This window comes from Grampus griseus (genome assembly GCF_964374135.1).
Source record: "Grampus griseus genome assembly, contig: HAP1_SCAFFOLD_76, whole genome shotgun sequence".
Classification (NCBI taxonomy): Eukaryota; Metazoa; Chordata; class Mammalia; order Artiodactyla; family Delphinidae; genus Grampus; species Grampus griseus.
The window spans coordinates 1008842-1031179 of record NW_028133371.1 but is presented as its reverse complement, the minus strand read 5'-3'; positions in this window follow the sequence as shown (position 1 = coordinate 1031179).

The following is a 22338-nucleotide window of genomic DNA, read 5'->3' as shown; positions in this document are numbered from 1 at the left end:
AACATTTCTGTAGAGAAATCGGCTGATAGCCTTGTGGGGGTTTCCTTGTAATAAACTCTTTGTTTTTCTCTTGCTGTTTTTTGAATCCTCTCTTTAACTTTTGCCATTTTAATTATAATATGTCTTGGTGTAGTTCTGTTTGGGTTTATCTTGTATGGGTCCCTCTGTGCTTCCTGTACCTGGATATCTGTTTCCTTCTTTAGGTTTGGGAAGTTTTCAGCCATAATTTCTTCAACTACATTTTTGATCCCCTTTTATCTTTCTTCTCCTTCTGGAATCACTATTATGCATAGACTGGCATGCTTTATATTATCCCACAGGTCTCTTATATTGCTTTCATATTTTTTAAATTTGGCTTTCTGTCTGCTGTTCTGATTGGCTGATTTCCATTATTCTATCTTCCAGATCACTTATTCCTTCTTCTGCATTATTCATTCTGCTATTCATTGCCTTTAGTTCAGATTTCATCTCTGAAAATGAATTTTCTAATTTTTCTTGGCTCCTCCTTATAGTTTCTAGTTCCTTTTTATAGTAATCCACATTTCTGTCGATAGCTTCTCTTAATTCCTTCAATATTTTCATTATCTCCTTTTTGAACTCAGTTTCTATTAGACTGAAGAGGTCTGTTTGTTTGTTCTTTCAGGGGAATTCTCTTGATCTTTTCATTGGGAGTGGTTCCTCATCTTCTTCACTTTACTTTTATTTCTCTTACTCTATGAGTTTAGGAGAAACAATTATCTATTGTGGTCTTGGAGGGCTATTTTTGCATGGGAACATCCCTGTGTAGCCTGCATGGGTTTAATGTTTTTTGGTGTGAGGGCTGTTTTTAGTATGGATGCCTGTGACCTCTTTTCTCAGTGTGTGCTGGCTGTTATCCCCTCATTCGGGGATGTGACTGTTGTGGTGTCTAGCTAGAGCTTGCACTGAATGTTGAATGGGGCCTCCTCTTTGCTCTATGGTTGTCACAGCCCTGTTGGGGGCAGGATCTGCTCCCTAGTTGTTGGACTAGAAGCCCCCATATCTGTTTGTGAGCTGTGGTTTGAGGTAGGCAGGATTGGAGCACTCCCACTGAGAGAGAGGGCACTAAGTATTCCTCTGCTGGAGCTGTTCACTGGGGAGTGTGCTCTGTGGTGTCACCTATCACCCGCCTCATAAAGTACACTGTTGTTGGCACTTCCCTCAGACCTGCCTCAACTGTGAGAATGCCAGAAATTGGCCCTGGTGTCCCTCAGGTGTTGTTTTCACAAAACCATCAGTGCAGATCCATAGGCACAGATCCACTGAAATCAGGTAACAGGGCCACAGTTGTTGCACACTTGGACCCACCATGGGAGCTATGGAAACAGCCCAGACCCTGGGCATGCCTCCACATATGCATGCCCTATAAGCCCACAGATTCTAAGGCCAGACCTGTCCCAGCTGTGGGAGTACCCATTGTCCACTTGGATGTCCTGCAGGTGCAGATTTTACAAAGCTGGTGGTGGCAGTTTAAATCTGTGGATTGCATAGCCATGGGGAAAGGGCTCAGATTTCAGCCCTGCTTCCTAAGTTGAATGGCCCCTGGAGATAAGCTCTGATTTCAGCCCCACCTCTGCCTGTGGGCAACATGCTGGCACTTGCACAATGGGGCTCGAAGGAATCTTTGTTTCAATTCCTCTTAATTTCCTTATGCTGTCAAGGAACGAGGCCTGTAGAAATTGCAATGTGTGTGATCTTTGACATCTAAAATAATCATTGTCTCTCATTTTCAGTTAAGATGAAATTATCCTTCCTGACTCTCTGAAAAGTCCCTATTTAAATCAAACTTGTTTTTATGCTGATTGTATTATCATTGTAACTCAGTACAGCAATAATTATGTACCAGTTTTTAAAGGGGAATTTTTCTTCCCTGTTATTGATATTTTTATGTTGTGAACAGAGATATGTTAGTAACCCTAAGCCTCTTACTAACTTTTTCCTCACTCCACTACTGAGGAGGTATATCTTCTTGTCTGATTCCTAAATTTGGACAGAATGACTAGGTTTGTGTGTGTGTGAGGGGGGAAGTGGGTTATTATCCTCAGTTTTCTACTCTCTCCCTGTATTGGAATTATATGTGCACACTTTGCCATGTGAGGTTTTAATGCTCCACATGCTTTATTTTATGTACTTTTCAGTCTCACTGATTTGTCTGTATTCACATGACTTGCTTTGGGCAAGAAAATATGGGCAGACTTACAGGCCAGTTTTGAGCCAGGGCTTTAAGAAGCATTGTTTGTTTCCAGTCTGTGCTTTAATGATCTGTCATGAAAAAAGCATGCTTAGCTAGCTGCTGGTACAAAGAGAATGTAGAGACCCAGGAACAGACCTGAAACCTACTGCAGCCCGAAGCCAAACCAAGTTGGACAGTACTTTGAAGCAGGGCCACTCTACTAATACATAGACCTGTAACAGAGAAAAAGGTGTTGTTTGAGACTACTGAGCTTGGGAGTGTTTGTTACAAAGCATTGCTGGAGCATTGGTGAAGCAATTGAAGCAATACAACATGATTGTCTAAGCTTTACCCTGGAATGATAAATAACAATGTTCCAGTTACAGGCATATTCACCTGGTAAGTAAACTCTGATCTCTGCATTCAGATATATCCTGCCTGGATTCAGAAAGCATATTTTTGTTGACTTTCATTTCTTACTTTTCTATTTTCTGATTTGAATAAAAGAGCATCTAGTAAACAAATGGAGTTGGCCTGACATCAAGCTTAAATGTTAGGTACAGTTTACATCCAAACATATTTTGAAAATATTTTTACATTTATGCACTGCATTATTGAAGTATATATTATAATATGTAGTAAATCATTCTATTTTAATATTCATATTTAATAAACCACTGCATTCAACCCATTTATTTGATTTTTTAAAAATTTTTATTTTACACTGGAATATAGTTGACTAACAATGTTGTGTTAGTTTCACACGTACAGCAAAGTGATTCAGGTATACATATATCATTTTTCAGATTCTTTCCCCATTTAGCTTATTACAAAATACTGAGTATAGTTCCCTGTGCTATATACAGTCAGTCCTTTTTATTTTGTATATAGTAGTGTGTATATGTTAATCACAAACTCCTAATTTATCCTTCCCCCACCTTTTCCATTTGGTAACCATAAGTTTGTTTTCTATGTCTGTGAGTCTGTTTCTGTTTTGTAAACAAATTCATTTGTATCATTTTTGTAAGATTCTACATAAAAGTGATATCATATGATATTTGTCTTTCTCTGACTTACTTCATTTAGTATGACAATCTTTAGGTCCATCCATGTTGCTGCAAATGGCATTACTTCATTCTTTTTTATGGCTGAGTAGTATTCCATTGTGTATATGTATCACATCTTTTTTTTTTGATGCTTACAAAAATTTTTTTAAATTAATTTTTTAATGCAGTATAGTTGATTTTGTAGATTAATCCCCTGTCAGTTGTATCATTTGCAAATACTTTCTCCTGTTCTGTGGGTTGTCTTTTTGTTTTGTTGATGGTCTCCTTTGCTGTGCAAAAGCTTTTAAGTTTAATTAGGTCCCATTTGTTTATTTTTGTTTTTATTCTCATTACTCTAGGGCATGGATCCCAAAAGATATTACTGTGATTTATGTCAAAGAGTGTTCTGCCTATGTTCTCTTCTAAAAGTTTTATAGTCTGTAGTCTTACATTTAGGTCTTTGATACATTTTGAGTTTATTTTTGTGTATGGTGTTAGAGAATGTTCTAATTTCATTCTTTCACATGTAGCTGTCCAGTTTTCCCAGTACTCCTTGTTGAAGAGACTGTCTTTTCTCCATTGTATATCCTTGCCTCCTTTGTCATAGATTAACTGACCATAGGTGCCTGGGTTTATCTCTGGGCTTTCTATCCTGTTCCATTGATCTATATTTCTGTTTTTGTGCCAGTACCTTACTGTCTTGATTACTGTAGGTTTGTAGTATAGTCTGAAGTCAGGGAGCCTGATTCCTCCAGCTCCTTTTTTCTTTCTCAAGATTGCTTTGGCTATTCAGGGTCTTTAACTTACTTCAATCTTCTATAACATTAAACACAATTTAGAGCAATTATATGATCATAAACATATGCCTCTCTTTAGAAGAAATTAAAAACTGATTGACATGAATTTTAAAACACATTGAGAATGACCATTATAGCTAAACAAGTATATATTACACATTATAGAATTAATATTAAGATAATTATTCAAAGTGGCTCATAACTCTAAAATAGTATAAAATTAAGGTGCTATGTGTTGTATGTGATAAATAATGTAAAATATGATTCATTTAAAAATAAACTGTGGGCTTGATAATTCAACAAACTTTAGGTAAACTTTCATTGACAATACCGTTTACTGCAATTTAACTAAAAAGGAAAAGTTTCTGTTCTACGGTCTAAAACTAAATTCCATGTTTCTTTTTTTAACGTCATTCTTATGAAGTGTCCTTGAATCATGACATAGGTAAATTAGGTAAATTTTGTATTTTTAAAACCCTAATGAGGAGACATAGTGATCTCATTCTGAACTTCTAGAATTTACCCAGTGAAAAACACTTTGTATAAAATTTGTTGGGTTCTGACATATTCATGTAGTATTTAGTTTCATAACACAATTATGAGAAAATTCTTCATTAAAAATGGCATTTATCAGGGCTTCCCTGGTGGCGCAGTGGTTGAGAGTCCGCCTGCCAATGCAGGGGACACGGGTTCGTGCCCCGGTCCAGGAAGATCACACATGCTGCGGAGCAGCTGGGCCCATGAGCCGTGGCCACTGAGCCTGTGCGTCTGGAGCCTGTGCTCCACAATGGGAGGGGCCACAACAGTGAGAGGCCCACGTACCACAAAAAAAAAAAAATTGGCATTTATCTTCCTAAACTTGTTTACAATACCAGTAAGTATTTAAGTTGGTTCCATAAAACTATGTTTCCATAATTTATTATAATAAAATATATCTCATTTTATGTGATATTTTTCTTTTTTCCATGAATTAACATAAAACATTGTATCAAATGACAGATGTTTCTAGAACTGGGTGCAAATTATATTAGAAGCCTTGAATGATGTTTGCAAAACTGTTGATTTGCCTATAAATCTCTTCTAAATATTTGAAAGTGTTTTAAAATAATTAAAAAGTTGGAAAAAAACTAGGGAATGTAAAATAAGTAACAATTTTAGTAACTTACAAAATCTATCAAACTGACATACCATAAGACTGCTTAATCATACTGGTGTATGAGTGAATAATTCCAAGTCACAGCCTGAATTGAGTATCATGTCATGATACCTACTGTGAGGTAGCTCAGGAAGAATTCAAATAAATTAGATGAATAGATTCATAATCTGTATGAAGTAAATATGTGTACACACACACAAGTATTGTGTCTTATACTGGTGTTGTGTGTGTCTATGTGTGTGTGCTTTCATAATCACCCTTCAACCAGTCATGTACCTACAGCTTGCAGCCACACACAGTGGGAAACATGAATTGGGTTTACAGTGGGAAACATGAATTGGGTTTACAGTGGGGGTGAGGTGAGGTACATGCGAATGAAAGGAAGATATTGCAAAAACAATATTTTGATGGTTATAATTTATTTAAACGGTAGTTGATATTGACTTGTTTTCTTTACTAGTCCCTGTACTAAGCCCTTTGCATGAATTAAATCATTAAAACATCAAAACAATCCTTGGGAAATGAAATAAATAATATTTCCTTTTTAAATATAAACACACAAATTTATAGTGCAATTAGCCCATAAGAAATTAGTAAGCGGTAGATCTGAGCTTTACACCCCCGTTCACCCCAAATCTTGTTGTGCTAGTCAATCCTCTTTTCTAGATGTGTTTTCGTACCATGAACTTTTCAGAGTATGTGTGACTTCATGTATGCTAACTCTTTTAGTCCTCACAGTAATTCTATGAAAGATGGCCATTTATTATCATCATAGCTCCTATAATATAAAAATACACAGATTTAGAAACTCAAGACATCTGCTTCAGTTCACATGGAGAATAAGTGGCAAAGCAAAAATTTAATCAGACATTTTGACTTGGAAACCTATATCTTTAACCACTGGACCATACAGATGTCCATGTTGTAGATAATACTTGCATAGTCATAAATACAAAATTTGCTACATTAGGGAAATCAGTCAGAAAATGTGACCTCAAATTAAGTGCAATTTTTGATGTGGCTCACAGATGGATGACGGTAAGAATGAAAGACATCTGAGAGTTTTCTATTTTCACCAATTATTCTAAGCTCTTTTTAATTTCAATACTGTGAAGCATGTTAAAAAAAAAACCCACAATTTTAATTGCAGAATTTAGGATTAGTTGAGATCAGTTAAATTTCAATGTCTTGGGGCCAATCCTAAGCTTTCTGTCCTAAAATATACTAAGATGTTTTTTGGTTTTATATCTGTTTGGTTTTGTTTTGGTTTTATGATCATTATACATTACAGATTCCATCCAGGTTTGCTTCTGCTTCACACAATTTTTAAAAATTTATATTTTCTTGTCAAATCATCTACTTGAGATTTTAGAATGTGCTTATATCAAATTAAATATACTATTTTATAATGTTTACATCTGCATGCATTTCTCCTTTATTATTTAATTTTATTTATATTTTTGGTTGCACTGTGTGGCATGCGGGATCTTAGTCCCCCAACCAGGGATCGAACCTGTGATCCCTGCAGTGGAAGCGTGGAGACTTAACCACTGGACGGCCAGGGAAGTCCATCCCCTTTATTACTCTAAGTGAATATATTATTTTCTAATTCATTTTCATTATTTTTTTTGTTATCATGGTGATATTTTCAAAGATGCTACTCTTCGGTGTAAGGATCAATGTAATTTTTACATTCAAATCCATGAATTTATGCTTTCATTTATATTAATTTAACATATTAGTAATCTAATATTTTAGTACTTGAATATGTTTGTAGTGTTTATTTAATCACAATATATTTGAAGGGGAAAAAAAGCAAGATAAAAGAAAATGAGTATATTACATTTCTTAGTGGCCCCTGAGTTTTGACCAAAAAAATTTTTTATTGCAGAATACGTTTAGTACTTCTTTACAAAAACTGAATTAAATTGGTAACTGAGGAAAATATTTTCAGTTATATTTCATATTTATTTCATATTTCAGAAAATATGTATCCTCTTATATACCATTTACTATTTTCTTTGGAAAATTCAGTATTCCATTGTATTATAATAACTTTCATGCGATTTAATTGTAGCTATATCATCTTATCATATTCTATTATTATATTAAAACACTATCCTCTCTCTCTATATATAACATAGATGTATATACACACATGTATATTGTATTCTACAAGAACCTTTTTGAAATGAAAACCAAGAGGACTGCCTATAACTAAATGACAAAAAATAACCAGCCTGATTCCAAAATGGGCAAAACATTTCAATAAATTTCTATAAAGAAGATATACAAATGGCTAACAAGCACATGGGAAGATGCTCAATATCATTAATCATTAGGGAATGCAAATAAAAACCACAATGAGATATTACCTCAAACCCATTAGGATCACTACTATAAAACAAAACAAAACAAAACAGCAAATAAGTACTGGTGAGGATGCGGAGAAACTGGAATCCTGTATAATGTTGATGGGAATGTTAAATAGTGTAGCTGCTGTGGGAAACTGTATGGCACTTCCGTAAAAACTTAAAAATAAAATTGCCATATGATTAGGCAATATCACCTCTGGGTATATACACCAAAAAATTGAAAGCAGGGTCTCAGAGAGATATCTGTACACCCATGGTCATAGCAGCATTGTTCCCAGTATCCAAGAGGTAGAAGCAAGCCAAGTGTTCATCAACAGAGATGTGTATAAAGAAAATATGGTGTACAAATACAATGGAATATTATTCACTTTTAAAAAGGTAGAAAATTCTGACACACAGTTACTACATGAATGAACCTTGAGGACATTAAGCTAAATGAAATAAGCCACTCCCATAAAGACAAATACTACATGGTTCAACTTATATGAGGTACCTTGAGTAGTTAAATTCAGTCAGAAAGTTGAGGGGTGGTTTTCAGGGGCAGTGGTAAGGGGAGAATGGGCAGGTATTTAGTATCTAATGGATACAGAGCTTCAGTTTTGCAAAACAAAAGAGTTTGGAGATGGTTGGTAGTAATGGTTACACAAAAAAGTGAGTATAGTTAATACCCCTGAACTGTACAATTAAAACGGTTAAAGATGGTAAATTTTGTTATATTTCACCAAAATTTTAAAAAATTGTTATAAAAAGGACTTGTCAATCACTTATAACTATAGACATAAAATACTTTATGTAATAGATAAGCTGTCCACAAATTTAGTATAGATAAATCAGTAATGATCTCTACGTATTTGAAAATTCTGACTTTTTTTTTTCCTGAAGTAATAATTCGTTATATATATAAAACTCTAAACATCTCCCCATAGGAAACCCAGAATGTTGAGCCTTAGAAAAAAGAAAAAAAGAAATGCAGAATTAGATACATGACACAATGACAAAGAACTTGGTCACTACATTGCTTAGCTAAATAAGTATTAACTTTAAACAAATAAATAATATCAATATGTATAGCTATATTTATCTATCTACCTGGCAAATATTTCCAACTCTCAAAAAAGTTTGTATATCACTGTCAACTGCAGCATAACATAACTGAGATAAAAATAAGTGAAAGTAAGAGTGAATATTTAACTAATGATTAAATGAATAATATCCATAAAGATAAAATAATCACAAATTTTTTATGCACCAAGTATACCTTAAATTGAAATACAAAAGGAAATTCTGAGACAATTCAGTAGAGATGTGAAAAATTCACAAAACTATAAGTTTTAAAATTCCTTGCTTTGAAACAGTAAGAAAATGTAGAATATATTTGAAGAGCACAATTAAAAGCTTGCACACAAATAAATGGAGACAGAACATTCTTTTCAAAAAAACATTTACAAACCTAAATCACCTAAGTAGTCCTACCTCCTCAAATCTATTTGTCTGAAATTTAAAATAAAATGTCTAAATTTTATTGAATCAAAGAAAAAAATGAAATGGAAACACTACATCTAGTAAAAATAATAATATTCTAGGGAGGAGGGGAAAAAAGGGGAGGAGGGGTAGGGAGAGGACAAAGGACAATAAGGACCAAAGGGGTATTAACATGTTAGAGATTAAAAATACTCTATATTCCTCCACCTCTTTAATATTTTAGTTTAACTCCTAAGTCCTTATTAAATACAATAAGTTTTAAAAAATAAGAAGGCAGAAAGAGGAGGATAAGGAGAAGAATGAAGGGAGAGAGGATGAGAGGACAACTAAAAAGCATGGAGAGTAGAAAGTAAAGACTAAAAAGTTGCAGTGATTTACAGATGATAAAGTTTTCAGCACAGTAAATTCAAGAGAATCCAATGACAGAATATTTGAATTAATAAGTGAGTTTATTTATCAGTTGTGGCAGAAGTCAGACAAACATACAAAAATCCATAACATTTCTACTTGCCAGCAATTAAAATCAGAAAATTTAATTTAAAAAGATTATGTTAATGAAAGCACCAAAATAAATGATGCTTAGGAATATATCTAACAAAATATAAGAATTAACATACAGCGCAAATAAGAGAAAGATAAAAAATTTGTGTGAGATTGAAAGGTACAAGTTGATTAGATGTCAATTTCTACCAAACTCATTTATAAACTTAGCACAATTTTAATAAAATTTAACAAAAATATATTTAATTAGGAATTTTAAATTTCATAAGGAATTATTAAGTTGCATGACTACTCAAAATAACTCTAAAAGAACAAATTAACACATAGACATGCCCTATCTAATATCAAGACATATAAAGTATGGTAATTTAGAAGAATGTATAATTAATAAAAATAGACACGGTCACCAGAAAAGAATAAAAATCTTCACAGACTTAAACATAAGCAATTTGTCCATATTTATACCAACAGACATACTAGGAAAATTAGATATTATTCTTTACATTTTATGTATTGGCTTTTATTGTGAAAAGCATAATTGGAATCACAAAATACATACAAGACACATTAAAAGCCTAAAAGTGAACCAAAAAATCAGAAATAACATAGAATAGGGCAGAAGACCTATATTGATATTTCTCCAAAGAAGACATACAGATGGCCAACAGGCACATGAAAAGCTGCTCAACATCGCTAATTAGCAGAGAAATGAAAATCAAAACTACAATGCAGTACCACCTCACACTGGTCAGAATGGCCATCATTAAAAAGTCTACAAATAACAAACGCTGGAGAGGGTATGGAGAAAAGGGAACCCTCCGACACTGTTGGTGGGAATGTAAGTTGGTGCAGCCACTATGGAAACAGTATGGAGGTTCCCCCTAAAATAAAAATATAGTTGCCATATGATCCAGCAATCCCACTCCTGGGCATATATCTAAGCAAAACTATAATTTTAAAAGATATATGCATCCCTATATTCATAGCAACACTATTTACAATAGCCAAGACATGGAAACAACCTAAGCACCCAACGACAGATGAATGGATAAAGATGTGGTACATATATACAATGGAATACTACCCAGCCATAAAAAAAGAATGAAATAATGCCATTTGCAGCAATATGGATGGTACTAGAGATTATCATACTAAGTGAAGTAAGTCAGAAAGACAAATACCATATGATATCACTTATATGTGGAATCTAAACTATGATACAAATGAAATTATCTATGAAACAGAAGCAGACTCAAAGGCATAGAGAACAGACTTTTGTAATTGCCAAGGGGGAGGAGGGGTGGGGGAGGGATGTATTGGGAGTTTGGGGTTAGCAGGTGTAAAATATTATATACAGAATGGATAAACAACAAGGTCCTACTGTATAGCACAGGGAACTATATTCAGTATCCTCCTATAAAGCTTAATGGAAAAGAATATTAAAAAGAATGTATATAGGTTTAACTGAATCACTTTGCTGTATACCTGAAACTAACACAATATTGTAAATCAACTACACTTCAATTTAAAAACAGATGAAAAAATAAATAACATGGAATATTAAATTTATGCCTAGTATAAGGATGAATTAAACAACACTCAATAATGACAGCAGATACAAATATAAGTAGATTTTTCAAATTAAACAAAATTATGGGTTTAGTGATGAAACATACCCTACATGTTTAAATATATGATAGAAAATACATAAAACAGTAAAACATTGTCATCCAGTAATTATTTTAAAGTATGTATGTCAATATAACTGATAAACTGCAGATAAAAATTAACAAATGATTTTAAAAAATGCATAAGAGAAACCAGAATGATAAAAAGATATGAACATTTAATCTAAGAATTTTTTTAAAAGTAAATTTGAAACATAATACAATAGCACCATCTGAAGATGAATTGAATATTCATCAGAAGAGCAAACACTTATATATGACTATATAAATCTGCACTGGTTTTGTAGATAGACATTTAAATATATAGATTATATATACAGAGATACAGATAGATGATACAAAAATTCATATACAGATAAATATATGTATATAAGATATAGTTATAGACATAGAGATAGATAATAGGGAGGATAGGTATGTAGGTAGGTAGCTAGATAGATAGATAGATAGATAGGGATAGAACAAGAGATGAAAAAGACTCAAGTCCAAGGCATATAAATGGTTGCCTATGGAAGTTAAGAAAATGATTGGGATAGGGGAATTCCTTGATTATCAGTAATGTGTTATACATTTTATGAAAACAACTGAAATATATATGAAATATATAAACTTTTAAAACATTTATTGACTTTGAATATCCAAAGTACTATTAACTTTCTATACCTTTAAAAATTTAATTATAATAACAATTGCATTAATAAATAATACTACCATCAGGCAAGGAGCAGAGAAATCAGTAGTAAAAACAAAATAAAACTTTCTAATAAGATTAGTCAGTGGGAACAATCTTGAAATTTGGAAAAACCTTAACAAAACTAAAAAATGGGAGAATAACAATGGAGTCTAAATAAAACAAAACTTGGTAGAACTGAACTGGTAGCTTTACAAGTTGGCCTTCCTCTCCAGCTACATTTTTTCCTTATTAATTCATGTAAATTACTCATTTATACTTCAAAATTGAAAATATGTTTCCACACTCTATATAAGATATATCTGGTAACTAGTTTTCTATTTAGAGAACTGAAAATATTCCATAAAGTTTAAGAAAAAACTCAACCTAATGTTTTATTCTAATACTTAACACATAGCCAGTAAATGTATCTTGGTTTATAAAGGCATGCAATTATAATTCAATTATTATTCTCTTCAGTTCAGTAAGATTTTCCTGAGCAAAGTATTTAAAACATTTTATGAAAATACATTACAGTTTTAGTTACTTTCTTCACATGAACACTTTGAAAATATACTTAGTTCCAGGCTTCTTAAAGCATTTTGATACAATACCTCTCCTTTCTTCAGTACATTACATAGCATCAGATTCACAAAGTATACACAAACAGTACTTTTAGAAAATATAACCAGTAGTTATTATAGAATATGAAATCAAATATTGTAATTTGCAATATGTGCTTAAAAGTTTGGTATTTTTTCCCAACATGGACTTAATGAGAAATCTAGAACTGTATTCTAATTCTACTCATTCAAAATATTTTAGCATTTTCATTTCATGTATTTCCTCCCCCAAAGCAGTGAGTCCAAGCTAAAATGAACTATAATAGATTTTATGTATTTGATTCTTGTACTAAATACTAATAAGTGGAATTCATTAGTTGCAATGCTTGTACAGTCTTCAGGAAATAGACAAAATATACATATGTATTAAGATTAGGTTTTTTAGAGAGAATGATGTTTGTGGATGACATCTGTATTCATCAGAGTTCTCCAGAGAAACAGGATATATTGATATATAAGAGGAGATTTATTATGGGAATTGGCTCATGTAATTTGGGGGGTTGAGATATCTGACTACATGGGGTTTGCAAGTTGGAGATCTAGGAAAGTTGGTGGTATAATTCAGTCAAAGTCAAAAGGCATGAAAACCAGGAGTTCTGATGTCCAAGGGCAGAAAAATGGATGTTGCATCTTAAGAGAGTGAGAATTGCCCCTTCTCTGCCTTTTAGTTCTATTTGGGCCCTCAATGCATTGGATGATGTCCCCATCCACCACCACATTGGTAAGGCAGATTTTCCTTATTCAATCTACTGATTTAAATGTTTATTTCTTCATGAGACTTCTTCATAGACACACCCAGAAATAATGTTTTACCAGCTATCTGGGCATCCCTTAGACCATTCAAGTCGATACATTAAATTAACAATCACAGTACCTCATAACATGTGTGTACCACAGTATATTACACAAAGTTGGTGTAACTGGCAATCACTGGAACAATAATTTCCTTCTTATATCCATTGTTTCTAAACTGATAATTGATCATTACTTATATGCAAGCATTATGATAAAGTCAAGAGACACAGGTACAGATATTTTGAAAGACATGGCTCCATAAAACAAAGGCACCACAGGGTAAAGATCTTGGCACAGAAAACAGACATTTGACATGTTTTGTTAAGATGAAAATCATTCTTATGCGTGTGACATCAGTGTAGCATGAGGATTTTAAATTCTAACACATTTTAAAATTATTTTTGAGGAAAATATTTCTAAAATGAGTACATCTTTCCTTTTTTCTTTTTTCATTATTATCAAAGTCATACACATCCATGTAAAATATCTAGAAAATACAGATCAATGAATTTTATAAATTTTATTAAAATGTTATTATAATAATTTGATAAACACAAATAAATAATGTATAACATTAGACTTCTGAACCTGTCATTTATGGTCTATGATGTGAATCCAATCTGGCTTTAACTTTAATCACATGTTGACCTCCAATTATGGATATTCTGTACTCAATGTTGTTGATATATGTGATTTTTCATCCAACCTTGAGAGTGTCAGATAGGAAAATTCCAATGCAGCTATGTAAAGATGACAAATTGATGTGTGTGCACAACTATTTCTCTCATGCTTCATTAGTCGTAGGATGAGGTGAGCACAGTAATTGTGTCCCATACTGCCCTTCTTGCACTACATCTATAGATTTACTTTGGAGATTCAAGAATCTCCACGTATGTGCTTACGTATTTGACCAAGTTAGGATTGTTTATTAAAGAAAAAGAAGAGACTTCTTCTCTACCAATGTATATTATTTTGTTTGGGATGATGAATTCCTGAAAGGGGTCCTTAACTTTTACTTAAAATAAAGGTCTTCATAAGGCTTGTGATATAGCTCAGTATTTCACAAAGTGCATTCCTCAGACCACTAATAATCTTTGATATTAATAAATATTAAAGGGACTCCATAGAGTCAGGATGTGCAAAACACTTAGAGTATTGTCTGCAGAACTCTTCATGGTTTTGGATATGATTCATGAATTTTGTCTTGTGAATCCGAGGGAGAGCTACATTTAAGATTTAATTTATTAATTTATACAGGTAAATTATGCAAATTGCATGTGAGAGTTAAAATGTTGGAAAAAAAGCACAAAAACTCTTGTGAAATCCTGACACCAGTAGATTGTACAGAGGTTCTTCAATTTACTCTCTCTCATAATAGTAACCTGTTTTGTCTGCATGATATCAGTTATACATTGTTTAATGTTGAATATAAAAACACATATGTGAGACAATGTATTCAAAGTAAATTTCCAAACACAGAATTAATAGGGAAAGGGTATGTGTTCCAAAAGTATTGTACCAATTTAAATTCTCAACGCAAATATTTGGAAGAGCCTGAACCAAAACTAGGTTTTGTCTTGTTTTAATTTTTGTTAATCTCATCAGAGAAAAATATATTTTCTTATTTTATGTCTTTAATAATATCTGAGAATTAAGTTCTTTGAATAGAATAGAATGTTTCTTTCAATTCAGGGTGTTTGTTTGTATGTTTTTAATTCACTATTCTTGTCTCTGCCAGTGTTTCTTTGAATGTGTCCACAGTCAGATGCAAAGCAAACAGACTTCCCTATATTTTTGTACTTTTTTAGTTTTTTTTTCTTTTTTTAAATCCATTATCATTTCCATGCATTCCTTAAAGAATAAATATTGTTGACAGGAAGCCACTCTGGGCTTTAAGTTGCTTTTATTATAAATCTGTTACATTTATCTTTAGAGTTAGTAATCAGAATGATATCTCTTTAAACATATTCAAATGTTTTGTTCTATCTTTCTATTTAAAAAAATATTATTGACAGAGAATAATATTCTTAACACTGAAAATTGTCAAAGTGCTGTCACTATTAATAATTTTTGTTTAGAGACTTATAAGTGCTCACATTGTATATCATGCATTTTGTGTCTGCATTACGGACATGGACATTTTCCCTCTTTTATGTGAATCTACTTACTCCTAGATAATTAATTCTATATTTTTGTTCTCATGGTAAACTGTAATCATGTTCTAAATTCACGTTAGATGTCTCCACCACAAAGGGCTTTCTGACTTTTATCCAATACCAATAATTAGCCTCTTTTTTCTTAATATTACTGTTGCACCTTCCATAATTATTCTGCATGGCAAATAACACACTGTTTTCTTATCCATTTATCTGTCTGACTCTCCAATTATATAGAGGGCTCCCAGAGGAGAGGAGCTATATTTTAATCATTATTGAATTGAAAATTGCATTAAAAATACAAAATACATTTAAAATGTTATAATAAAAATGTAAAACTAATAAAAATTAGAAAATTCTTGAGAATTTTAAAATGTGCTAAAATTTAATTGGTTGAATTAATTATATCTTAATAAAATTTGATACTTTTATGTTTTGATCATATGTTTTACAAAGGTGAAATTTGTACAAAGAAAATTTGCAGATGTTAAAGTCGGTATAAGAATATTAAAGTTGGACTTCCCTGGTGGCACAGTGGTTAAGAATCTGCCTGCCAATGCAGGGGACATGGGTTCGATCCCTGGTCTGGGAAGATCTCATATACCTTGGAGCAACTAAGCCCATGTGCCACAACTACTGAGCCTGTGCTCTACAGCCCATGAGCCACAACTACTGAGCCCATGTGCCACAACTACTGAAGCCTGTGCACCTAGAGCCTGTGCTCTGCAACAAGAGAAGCCACCACAGTGAGAAGCCCACACACTGCAATGAAGAGTAGCCCTGCTCACTGCAACTAGAGAAAGCTGCATGCAGCAACAGAGACCCAGTGCAGCCAAAAATAAATAAATAGTTAAAAATAAATAAATAAAAAATTTAAAAAAAGAAAATTAAAGTTGATCCATTGTCTTAAAAGCACAGGTAAATATGATATTTGATGAGTCTTGACTTCTTTCTAAATCATCATTTAAATGTTTAAAAAGTGACATTTCCAGGTAATGGAACTACCTAGAAAAAAATAATATTTTAGCTTTAAATATTATACTATATTCTATAAAATGAAACATTTTAATGAAAAATAAAGAATTCTATTTTAGGTCTTCCAAGTGTCACATGATTTTTTATAGTTACTGATAGATTCCAATCCAAATTCCTACTGATTTTAGAAATAGAAGATTTTTTAAATGGGGCAAATTTCTATTGATACTGGAAAATAGTAGATAAAGCATGTTAACCATGAATTCAGGGAGCCTAGATTCAATTTTCAGATTAAACAAGTATGAGAATGGAAATTTAGAAATGTACATGATACACCAGTTGTTCAATTTCTTCTTCCATAAATGGAAATAAATGAAAGTACTCAACACAAATTAGTTATTTGATTATTAAATGTCTGAATCTCTTAAGTGATTAATCATACAAATAAAGATACCAAAACAATGGTTAATTTTGATAATGATAGAGACATTAGTGTTGCCTAGTGAAAAGTAATTAGAATTATTCAAATGACAGCAATATTAATACATGAATATTTGAAGTAGGAAATTTTGGAGATAATCAGTCCATGGAGTAGACTCATCAGAATTTTACTAGCACCCCTGTGAGGACTGATGATGGATGTAATATCATACTTCCTTCTTCTCAGCACTTACACTTGGTTGGACTGCTAAAATAGGAAAACAGCAGAAGCTCTGTCCATCCCCTAGTAACCCTTATTGATACCAAAAAAAAAAAAAAAAAAGCATGTCATGATGGCAGAGTAGAAGGATGTAGAGCTCACCTCCCCCAATTAACACGTCAAAAATACAATACATGTAGGGCAACTCTAACTGAAAATAAACTGGAGAATGGCAGAAAGAATCTCTACAACCAAGGCTGTAGAGAAAGATCTACATGGAGTCAGGTAGGAAAAGAGAAGCAATCACGTCAGGACTTGTGCCCCTAGGATAGGACACAGAAGGGGTGCAGTGTATCCGAAGCTTGGATAACTTTTCTGAGGAGCGAGGGATTCCAACCACATGTGTACCCCAGCCCTAGGGTATGACTCCAGAAAGATGAGTCCCCTTAGCTGGTTTAAAGCCAGTGGGACTTATAGGAAGGCTGTAAGAAACCAAGACTTCACTTGTGAAGAACATGCAAATGCTTACTTACTACTTATTCCCAGCAACAAGGTAGATGAAACAGACTGAAACTGTCTGGAAGTCTCACTGATGTGCCAGGATCATCCCAGCATGTGCTCTATCCATGCTGAGTGCCAGTTCTGCCCCCTTTAGCTCCAGCACAGCTCCCCACTAGGGCAAATGCTGCCATTATGGAGGAGTGCCCACTTGGGGGCACAGAGCTTCCTTGGACATGGCACTGCATCTGAAAGGGCAAGGGCAGCCATTGGTGACACTCACAGAGATGGTGGATTGGGAGCTATCTGGAGCTCTGAATGGTGAGCTGGAACTAGCCCAGTATGTGCCTGGGCTTGCACCAGGCACCCACTCCAGCCCCTCTTGCTTCATTGCTGCTTCTGGGGCAAAGGTGCTGTTGCCAGGGAGAGCACACACTTTGAGGGAATGGAGCCACCTTGGACCTGACCCTCAGGGCTTCTGCTCCAGCAACTTGGGACCTGCACCCATCCCTGATAGGTGACTGATGGCCACTAAGTATAGGAGAAACCCAGGCTCACATCTGGCTCTGGGTCTAGCCCATTCATCTCCAGCTCTACCTCCCACCCACCCATGATAAAACTCTCATCAAAGTTGCTATAGACAAAACATATCTCAACAGAATAAAGGCCATTTATGACAAACACACAGCTAATATCATACTCAATGGGGAAAAGCTGAAAGTGTTTTTCTAAAATCAGGAGTAAGACAAGGATGCCCATTCTTGACACTTCTACTTAATATAGTATTGGAAGTCCTAGCCACAACAGTCAAAAAAGAAAAAGAAATAAAAAGCATCCATATTAGAAGGAAAGAAGTAAAACTCACTAATTGCAGATGACATGATACTGTATATAGAAAACCATAAAGTCTTTACTCAAAAACTATTAGAAGTAATAAATGAATTCAGTAAAGTTACAGAATACAAGATTAATACATAAGAATCTTTTGCTTTTCCATACATTAATAATGAACAATCAGGAGGATACAGCAAGAAAACAATCTCATTTAAAATCACATTAAAAAAAATTAAAATACATGGGAATAAACTTAACCAAGGAGAGAAAAGACCTATACTCTGTAAACTAATGAACACTGATAAAGGAAATGACAGATGATGTAAAGAAATGGAAAGAGATGCCTTGTTCATGGACTGCATGAATTAATATTGTTAAAATGTCCATATTACCCAACACAATCTACAGATTTCATGCTATTCCTATCAAAATACCCATGACATTTTTCACCAAACTAGACCAAATAGTCCTAAAAGATATGGAACCACAAAAGACCCCAAATTGCCAAATGAATTTTGAGAAAAATGTACAAAGCTCAAGTGGCCATGCTCCCTGACTTCAGACTATATTACAAAGGTACAGTAATCAAAACAGCATGGTACTAGCATAAAAATAGGCAAGTAAATCAATGGAATAGAATAGAGAGCCAAGAAATAAACCCACGCACTTCTGGTCAGTTAATTTATGACAGAGGAGGCAAAAATATACAATGGGGAAAGACAGTCTCTTCAATAAGTGGTGTTGGGAAAACCGGACAGCTACATGGAAAAGAAAGAAATTAGAATATTTTTTCACACCATGTACAAAAATAAACTCAAAATGGATTAAAATCGTAAATCTAAGACCAGACACCATAAAACTCCTAGAAGAAAACGTAGGCAGAACACTTTTGACATAAATTGTAGCAATACGTTTCTGAATTTGTCTTCCGGAACAAAGGAAACTAAAGTAAAAATAATCAATTGGGAACTAATTAAACTTAAAAGCATAGGAAAACATCAACAAAACAAAAAGACAAACTACTGAATAGGAGAAAGTATTTGCAAATAATATGACTGATAACAAGTTAATATCAAAAATACATAAATACTACACACAAGTCAATAACAACAACAACAAAAAAGCCAACTAAGAAATGGGCAGAATAGATATTTTTCCAAAGACTACATACAGATGGCAGCAGGTACATGAAAAGATGCTCAACATTGCTAATCAGCAGACAAATGCAATTGTAAACCGCAAGATATGACCTCACACCTGTCAGAATGGCTATCATCAAAAAGTCTAGAAATAGCAAATATTGGTGAGGATGTGGAGAAAAGGGTACCCTTGTACCCTTTTGGTGGGCATGTAAATTGGAACAGCCACTATGAAAACAGTTTGGAGTTTCCTCGAAACAATAACAGTAGAACTACCATGTGACCCAGCAATTCCACTCCTAGGTATATACCCAAAGATAACAAAAACACTAATTTGAAAAGTTACATTCACCCTAATGTTCACAGCAGCATTATTTACAATAGCCAAGATATGGAAGCAACTTAAGTGTCCATTAACAGATGATTGGATAAATAAGAAGTGATAGACACACACACACACACACACACACACACACACACACACACTACGGAATAGCAGCCATAAATAAATTTTGCTGTTTGCAACAACATGGATGGACTTGGAGGGTATTATGCTTAGTGAATTAAGACAGCAGAGAAAGACAAATGCTGTTATCACTTGTATGTAGAATCTACAAAATGAAACCAATGAATGAGTATAAACAAACAGAAATAAATTTACAGGTATAGAGAATAAATTAGTGGTTACCAGTGGGCAGAGGAAAGGTTGGAGGGGACAAGATAGGGTAGGAGATTAAGAGGTACAAACTATTAAGTATAAAATAAATAAGATACAAGAATATATTTTATAGCACAGGGGAAATAGCCAATATTTTATGATAACATTAAAAGGAGTATAATCTATAAAAATATTGGATCATTGCGCTGTACATCTAAAGCTAATATAATAAAGTATATCAACTATATTTCAATGAAAAAGGTGTGTATGTTATATAGTAGTTAGATTTTTTAGCAGTTCAAATACATCAGAAATACATCTACATGTGGAACAACTCCTACAGAACACCTACTGAACGCTGGCAGAAGACCTCAGACCTCCCAAAAGGCAAGAAACTCCCCACGTACCTGAGTAGGGCAAAAGAAAAAAAAAAAAGAGAGAGACAAAAGAATAGGGATGGGACCTGCACCAGTGGGAGGGAGCTGTGAAGGAGGAAACGTTTCCACACACTAGGAAGCCCCTTCACTTGTGGAGAGGGGGTGGGGGGGTGTCGTGGGGGGGGAAGCTTTGGAGTCATGGAGGAGAGCAGAGCAACAGGGGTGAGGAGGGCAAAGCGGAGAGATTCCCACACAGAGGATCGGTGCCAACTAGCACTCACCAGCCCGAGTAGCTTGTCTGCTCACCCACGGGCGGGGGCTGGGAGCTGAGGCTTGGGCTTCGGAGGTCAGATCCCAAGGAAAGGACTGGGGTTGGCTGCGTGAACACAGCCTGAAGGGGGCTATTGCCACACAGCTAGCTGGGACGGAGTCCGGGAAAAAGTCTGGACCTGCCAAAGAGGCAAGAGACCACCGTTTCAGGATGCGTGAGGAGACAGGATTCAGAGCACCGCCTAAACGAGCTCCGGAGACAGGCATGAGATGCGGTTATCAGCGCAGACAACAGAGAGGTGCATGAAACGCTAAGGCTGCTGCTGCAGCCACCAGGAAGTCTGTCTGCAAGTACAGGTCACTATCCACACCTTCCCTCCCGGGAGCCTGTGCAGCCTGCCACTGCCAGGGGCCCGTGATCCAGGGACAACTACCCTGGGAGAACAAACGGTGTACCTCAGGCTGTTGCAACGTTATGCCGGCTTCTGCTGCTGCAGGCTAGCCCTGCATTCCGTACCCCTGCCTCCCCCCCTCCCCCCGGCCTGAGTGAGCCAGAGCCCCCTAATCAGCTGCTGCTTTAACCCCATCCTGTCTAAGTGAAGAACAGACGCCCTCAGGCAACCTAAACGCAGAGGCAGGGCCAAATCCAAAGCTGAACCCCAGGAGCTGTGAGAACAAAGAAGAGAAAGGGAAATCTCTCCCAGCAAGCTCAGGAGCAGCAGATTAGATCTCCACAGTCAACTTGATGTACCCAGCATCTCTGGAATACCTGAATAGACAAGGAATCATCCCAAAATAGGATGTGGACTTTGGAAGAACTGTAGACCTGGGGTTTGCTTTCTGCATCTAATATGTTTCTAGTCTTATGTTTATCTCAGTTTAGTATTTAGAGTTTATTATCATTGGTATATTTGTTTATTGAGTTGGTTGCTCTCTTACTTTTTTTAAAATATAGATATATATTTTTTACCTTTTTCTCTTTTTGTGATGGTGCATGTGTATGCTTCTTTCTGTGATTTTGTCTGTACAGCTTTGCTTTTACCATTTATCCTGGAGTTTTGCCTGTCCGTTTTTTTCTTTTCCTTTTTTTATAGTACAGTTTTTAGTGATTGTAATCATTGGTGGATATGTGTTTTCATTTGGTGGCTCTCTGCTTTCTTCTTTTTCTTTTCCTTTTTAAATTACTTTTTAATTAATTTAATTTTTATTTTAATAACTTTATTTCCTTCTTTCCTTCCTTCCTTCCTTCCATCATTCCATCCTTCCTTTTCTCTCTTTCTTTCTTTCCTTCTTTCTTCCTTTCCTCCTTTCTTCCTTTCTTCCTTTCTTTCTTTCTTTATTTCCTTCTTTCCTTCTTTCCTTCTCTCTTTCTCTCTTTCTTTCTCCCTTATTTTCTGAGCTGTGTGGCTTACAGGGTCTTTTTGCTATGGCCAGGTATCAGGCCTGTGCCTCTGAGTTGAGACAGCC